This window comes from Nelumbo lutea, chromosome 1 (genome assembly GCF_056320005.1).
Source record: "Nelumbo lutea isolate HS-2025 chromosome 1, American lotus-T2T, whole genome shotgun sequence".
Lineage (NCBI taxonomy): Eukaryota > Viridiplantae > Streptophyta > Magnoliopsida > Proteales > Nelumbonaceae > Nelumbo > Nelumbo lutea.
This window is the reverse complement of record NC_142684.1, coordinates 155,564,818-155,570,913: the sequence shown is the minus strand read 5'-3', so window position 1 is coordinate 155,570,913 and position 6,096 is coordinate 155,564,818. Positions and strand designations below refer to the sequence as shown.

The 6,096-nt window shown below is 34.1% G+C and overlaps 1 long non-coding RNA gene across 1 annotated transcript; it reads left to right on the top strand.

Annotated features, from left to right (window-relative positions):
* Positions 1-1,130, top strand: LOC148878564 (uncharacterized). The gene is made up of 3 exons (XR_016105217.1): positions 1-331; positions 612-676; positions 856-1,130. It is a non-coding gene; the product is annotated as an uncharacterized LOC148878564 (long non-coding RNA).
* Positions 1,131-6,096: the final 4,966 nt, after the last annotated feature.

The window sequence follows — 6,096 nt, the reverse complement described above, 5'->3', positions numbered from 1 at the left end:
ATCCTCTCTCATACTCATCAATCTCCCCAACTCTCTCTCAAGCACTTGCACTTCCATCGTGTTGTCTTTTCTCCCTCACTCTCTCTGTCACTCCGTCTCAATGCCATCTCACACAGGCTTCTGCCGCATTGATCTTCTCAATGTCGTTGGGTGTGCTTGGTCCCCGCCTTCGGCGCCGACCTGGTCATCATCTGTGCACGCCTCAACGTTTGGTTGCCCGTTTTTCGCAAGTTGGCAACTGCGCAAACAGGTCTCACGGTTCTGCCTGCGAGCCTCCCCGTTCTACATACATACAAGATTGCTCCCATCTTCCAGCCTCGAATGCCCACTGGTAAACTGCTACTGACTACGTTAATGCCCTCCTAGATACACCCGTTGGCGAGTTGATACCCATTGAGTTGAAGGCCACTTCGACAACTTCCTTCCCGATTTGTTTTACAGTTCGTTTTATTCTCATCTCACTCTGTTTTCTAAGTTTTGTTTTTCCCTTCGTGCCGGCTATGCTGCTTTTTTTTTGTTGAATTTCAGATTTGGTAGGATCCTAACCCCCTACATTTGTTTCTCTATCTCATGATCTGCTATATTCCCCACCTTTGCCCCGATTGGTATAGTACGCTCTCTGCAAGTGCAGCGCACCTCCCTACCGATCGTCTTTAATGAGTAACATCGCACTCTGGTATAGTTTGTCTCCACATCTTTACAAATTTCCCTCTACCTTCTCAATGCCCTCCCTTCCTTTTCTTTTAACTAGATAAATGAATCCTTACAAAACTTCTTTGTTTATATCAGTTGCCTGTTTGATTTTTTTCTTCTCACATGTTTTAATACTATTATTTTTTCGCTCAATGGCTATAGGCTTATGTGTTTTATTCTGCTATTACTTGAGGGATGAGAAGTTGCAGCGGTTGAGAGCTCAAAACTTGGAGTTAAAGCAGCAAATATCAAGGTTAATGGATGCATTTGAACGGAGTGTTGATAGCAACTTTTCTGCTATAGATTAAGCCTCGTACTTTTGCTTCCGTACTCCCTTCTGCTAAGCAACATTTGCATTTGTTTTTATCTTGTGCCTTCTAATATGTTATTGTCTATACACTACATGTGCCTAATATTACTTGCCTATTCTTCCTTTACACAAGTTGCAGGCCCCTCTGCTAGTTGTTTATGATAATTGACTAAAACCTCTCTCTCCACTTGAATGTCTACGAACTACATTTTTCTTTTGTACTACCTTCTCTTGAATGTAAAGGGAGTTGGCAATTACTTGAAATCGGGTGGTTTGTTCAGCTAGAGCGTGGACAGAGTCGGTTAAACGATCGATGGACAAGTCCATCAGCTCTACAGTCTGCTAAAGCCACTTGCTCTCTTTGGTCATTTATCCGAGAGTTGATATTATGGGCCATCTCAATGGCGTATCATGTGCTCGATACAGATTTTGTCAAGAGCAACTGGAGGAGATGGGTGTCATTTAATGGCTTCCCTACACTAGCAACAACAACACTACTTTCCACCATTTGATTCCCATGTCTTATTCTTCATCTTCTTACACTGAAATCGAAAATAGCCAAGTAAGATTTCTCCTTAATGGCCTCTTTTCTAATGTGGATACCGAACTGCATAAATTTGGGGTGATGATGTAGCTTTTTCTTTAGTAAGTTGAGAAGATCTTGAGGTGTAAATGAGGGTTTGAGATGGGTTCTTAGGAATTATAGGAGCTGTTCTTAAGACGTGAGGGAGAGGAACAGGTGAAGAATTTCTAGGTAGTCTGGCTAGATTAGGGTTCTCTATAGAGATAACATGAGTAGATGAAGAAGATTGCAAAGGTTTGGAGACGGGTTTTGGCAATTTCTTGAATGCCATTCGATGAAGATCCGAGGATAGGAATGCTACTCGATCGTCGGCCACCACTAACGTGGATATGGATTTGAAACCGCTGGAGCAGTTCACTTCTCACAACTCATTAGCACTATCGACGCCTAATCCAATCTAACCCACTCAACTTCAATCATCTAGAGATCAAAGAGAAAATCCTCTCAAGTAAAACGAATTTTATCATTAAATCCAACCCTCTCAGGTACAACTTTTAGGACCATGTGACACCCTCTCAATTGAGAAAATCCTATGTTTCTCACGTTGTGGCTATATCTGTGGAGTACCGATCGATTGGCTTTAATTGAAACAAGGGTTTAACATTTTGTTAAAGGAGGGCAGCGGCGGGTGGAGCAGAGGCAGACCAAGGAAGAAGGAAAGAAGAAGAGAAAGAAGAAGGGGAAGAACAGAGAGGGAGAAAGGAGTGATCCGGTGGAGGGAGGTTACTAGGACAACTATAGTAGCGGTGGTGAAGAAATTCCGGTAGGGCTTGCTTGAGGGAAGACCTTGCTCTAGAGAAAAAAGACTGGATTTGACAGAAGACAAGAGGGTTTGGAGGAAAGATGGACGAGATTTAATGAAAGGGTAAAACTGACATTTCATCATTTCTCTAAGAATTTTACGGTGTGCCATGCCAATGCGTGGGCTGTTGGGGGTATTTCTGTAAACTCCCTCACCCTCTATGGGCCTGTGGCCTGGAACCATCGTGCCATGTCGGGCTAGGTCGTGATGTGTGGTGGGTGGTACGATCCATTTATAACTCTAGAAACAATAGGGGTGGTGCAATACAATGGTTAAGCAGTAAGGGTATAGCTAGTTAATTAGGTAAGCCATAGGGGTATTTTAAGAAATTTGCTCATTACGGGCCTATGGGTCGTGCTATGTCGACACGTGGTCTGTAGGCAGCATGGTCCGTGGACTTGAAACCCTAGGCCCAATATGACCTAGACCATCGTGCCGGGCCTAGCACAGCCCGTATGTCATCGTGCCTACTGTGTCATGGGCAGCATTACCCGATGTACACCTTTAGAAATAGTAGGAGTGGTGCAAGACTATAATTAAATCGTAAAGGTATAGTTGGTTAATTAGCTTAAGAAATTTGCCCTAAAAATACATATCTTAAGCCTCCCCTTGACGTTTGGGGTACACAATACATGCTGAACCCTTTCATTAATGTGATGTTAAAGAACCCAAAGTCCCCAATTTGCTAAGGGGTGCAAATGGATTGATGATCCGATCTGATATATATTTATATATTATTTATATTGTATTTTTGTAAATTTATTATATTATTTATTTATTTTATTAAAAACATGTATATATGATCAAAATAGTTGAAAAAATATTGTATTTTTTGTGTCTCATCAGAATTCAAATTCAAATCCATGTTTATGAGATCCAATCAAATCTTTGGATCAAATCGGATCTATCCTTAAAAGTGTTAGATCAAATTCGTATATACCCTAATTCAAATCCGATCCAATCCGTTTGCATCCCTAAATTTTCACATGGTTGATGTTGCATTATAAAAAAATATAAAAGTAAAAAAAAACATATAATGTGAAAACTAAAAAATAATTGAAAATAACTGAAAATAAAATGTAATAAAAAATAGAAGAAAATGATATAAAAATAAAATTGAATATAAATTAATAAATATAAAAAGAAAAATACTATAAAACAACTACTAGAATAGTAGAGAATTGCAAAGACAAAAGGAAAATAATAATAAGTAAAGAATGCTGTAGAAATTGTGTTAATAACATTGAACAAATAATAATTAGAATAAATGGAAATCAAAATTTTAAAACTGACTAACAGTTTCATACTTTTCTAGAAATTAGACAGTGTTGAATTTCAATTTTTGCCAAGTGTGTTTGTTCACCAGATGGAAATAAACGTGTTATATATAGTTCATTAAAGTTGGAAAAGCAGAAATACTCACTATTTTTCCTATCCATTCTCAATTATTCATTTTTTTTTATTTTTCTCATTATTATTTGTTATTGCTATTAGTATAATTTATTGAACATTTTTTCCTTATAATTATTTTCCTTTTGTCCTTGCAATTTTCTATTATTTTGTACTATTTTTCTTTTTAAATGTTATTAATTTTTTCTTCTTTTTTGTTTGACTTTATTTTCAGTTATTTTCAACTAATTTCTATTTTATTTTTATTTTTTAATTTTCTATCATTATCGGTTCTATTTTCATTTCTATATTTTTTAATGCAACACCATCCATGGGAAATGTGGGGAATTTAAAGCTTTTAAGAGCATAACATCAATTTTTTGTTAGGTTCCTAAATTACATTAATGGAAGGGATGAGTAAGTATAGTTTTCTGAAGTGCTACACAACGGGGGTAGCCCATCCCCCAATCCATAACCCCCTTGCCCCAAACCCAAGTGTAGGCGGGGACTCAATCCCAAGTCTCCGCTACGTCCAACAGGAGACCTTATCAACTTACTGGTTGGCACCTTTCTTCTAGAAACATCAAGGGAGGTTTAAGTAAACTATCCTATAAAACATGAACACAAACAACACACAAATATGTATTACTTATAATACGTCTCTGTAATTTCACCAAATGTAAATTATTAGCATGTATTTGACCAAAATACCTGTTCTAAAGTGTCCAATACCAAAATGACCAAAATCTAAGTAGAACCGAACAACCCAAATGCATAGGCACTCATTTAACCAAATGTGATAGGTTATAGCATGAATAACAAGGATTAACTCCAATCTCCAAAGTTAAGCTGAAGTTCAACTCACTAACACCCTTATACATGGTCATAAAAGAGGAAAGTGAATGGCATGAAAATGCATATATAGACACAGATACACACACACAACTATAAAAAATACGAGTAGGGTCTAAGATTTCTGGAATTTTTTTAGACCAAAATATCCATTTTTTGAAATAGGGTCCTTATCTATTATGAGGGCAGAAAATGTAATTTGAAAACTATTATTCATTGCATTCAATTCCCTCTCATTAAATTCCATTTAAGGTATTAATTCTCATTCACCCTCATTTAACCATACACTTAAGGCATTATTGTTTCTTTTAATTACTAAATTCCACTAATTAAATCCATACATAAATAACTCTAATAACATAAAATTAAACAATTTTGGGTCAAATAAGCCAACCCATGTTGCATTGTTGCCACAATTGAATAATATAAAATTAAAACTTGATAAAATGCAAAAAATATGGAAATTAAAGAAAAAATTGGAAACATCTTTAATATCATATATTCATCATATTAGACAAGAATAAGTATGATAAATAAGAAATGCATTTATTAATGATGGAAATTGAATACAAAATTTAAAATCAATTGGAAATAAAATTATTTTCTTATTCTCTCTCATGATGTCTCAAATCTAAGGTACATTCTCTCATTAAATCCTATATTTGAGATATATTTTTCTCGTCATTAAATTATATTAATTAAATCCACAACATTACTTTTAAAAAGTATAAAAATAAATATTTTGAAAAATAATTTGAAAATAAAACCATTTTCTTCCCTCCTAGTGGTGGGTAAGCAATTTAACCATTTGGGTCAAATGGGTTAACCAATAATGCCATAATTAAATAATAAAAAATAAAATTAAATGATGTCATAGTCAAATAATAAAATGGAATTACAAATCTAAAATAAACATTGAAATTAAATTAAATGAAGTTATAGTCAAATAATAAAATTTTGAAAATAAAAATACGAAAAAAATCACAAAAATAAAGAAAAACAATTTGGACACATGTTTGATGTTATATATTTATAAAAAATAAATTATTAGATCCATCTATAATATCATACATTCATTATATTGAACACAAATAAGTATTATACATAATTTTATCGATGACGGAAATGCAATAATAAATGGTTTGGGTTAAATGGATTAACCAATGATGTTATAGTATAATAATACATTTTTAAAAAAATTAAAAGACATAAGGAATCAAAAATATAAAAATTATAAAAGAATTGGACACATATCTAATATTATATATTAATTATATAAAATAAAAATTAAGTATGATAAACAAACATTATTTATATAATGTAGATGAAATATATAATTTAAAATTGATCTGAAAGCAATGCTCTTTTCCTAGCTAGATGGTGGGTTAATGATCAAACTTTTCAAATAAACTCATTGTAATAGCACAATTGAATAATAAATATTTAAAAAGATAGAACACAAAAAAT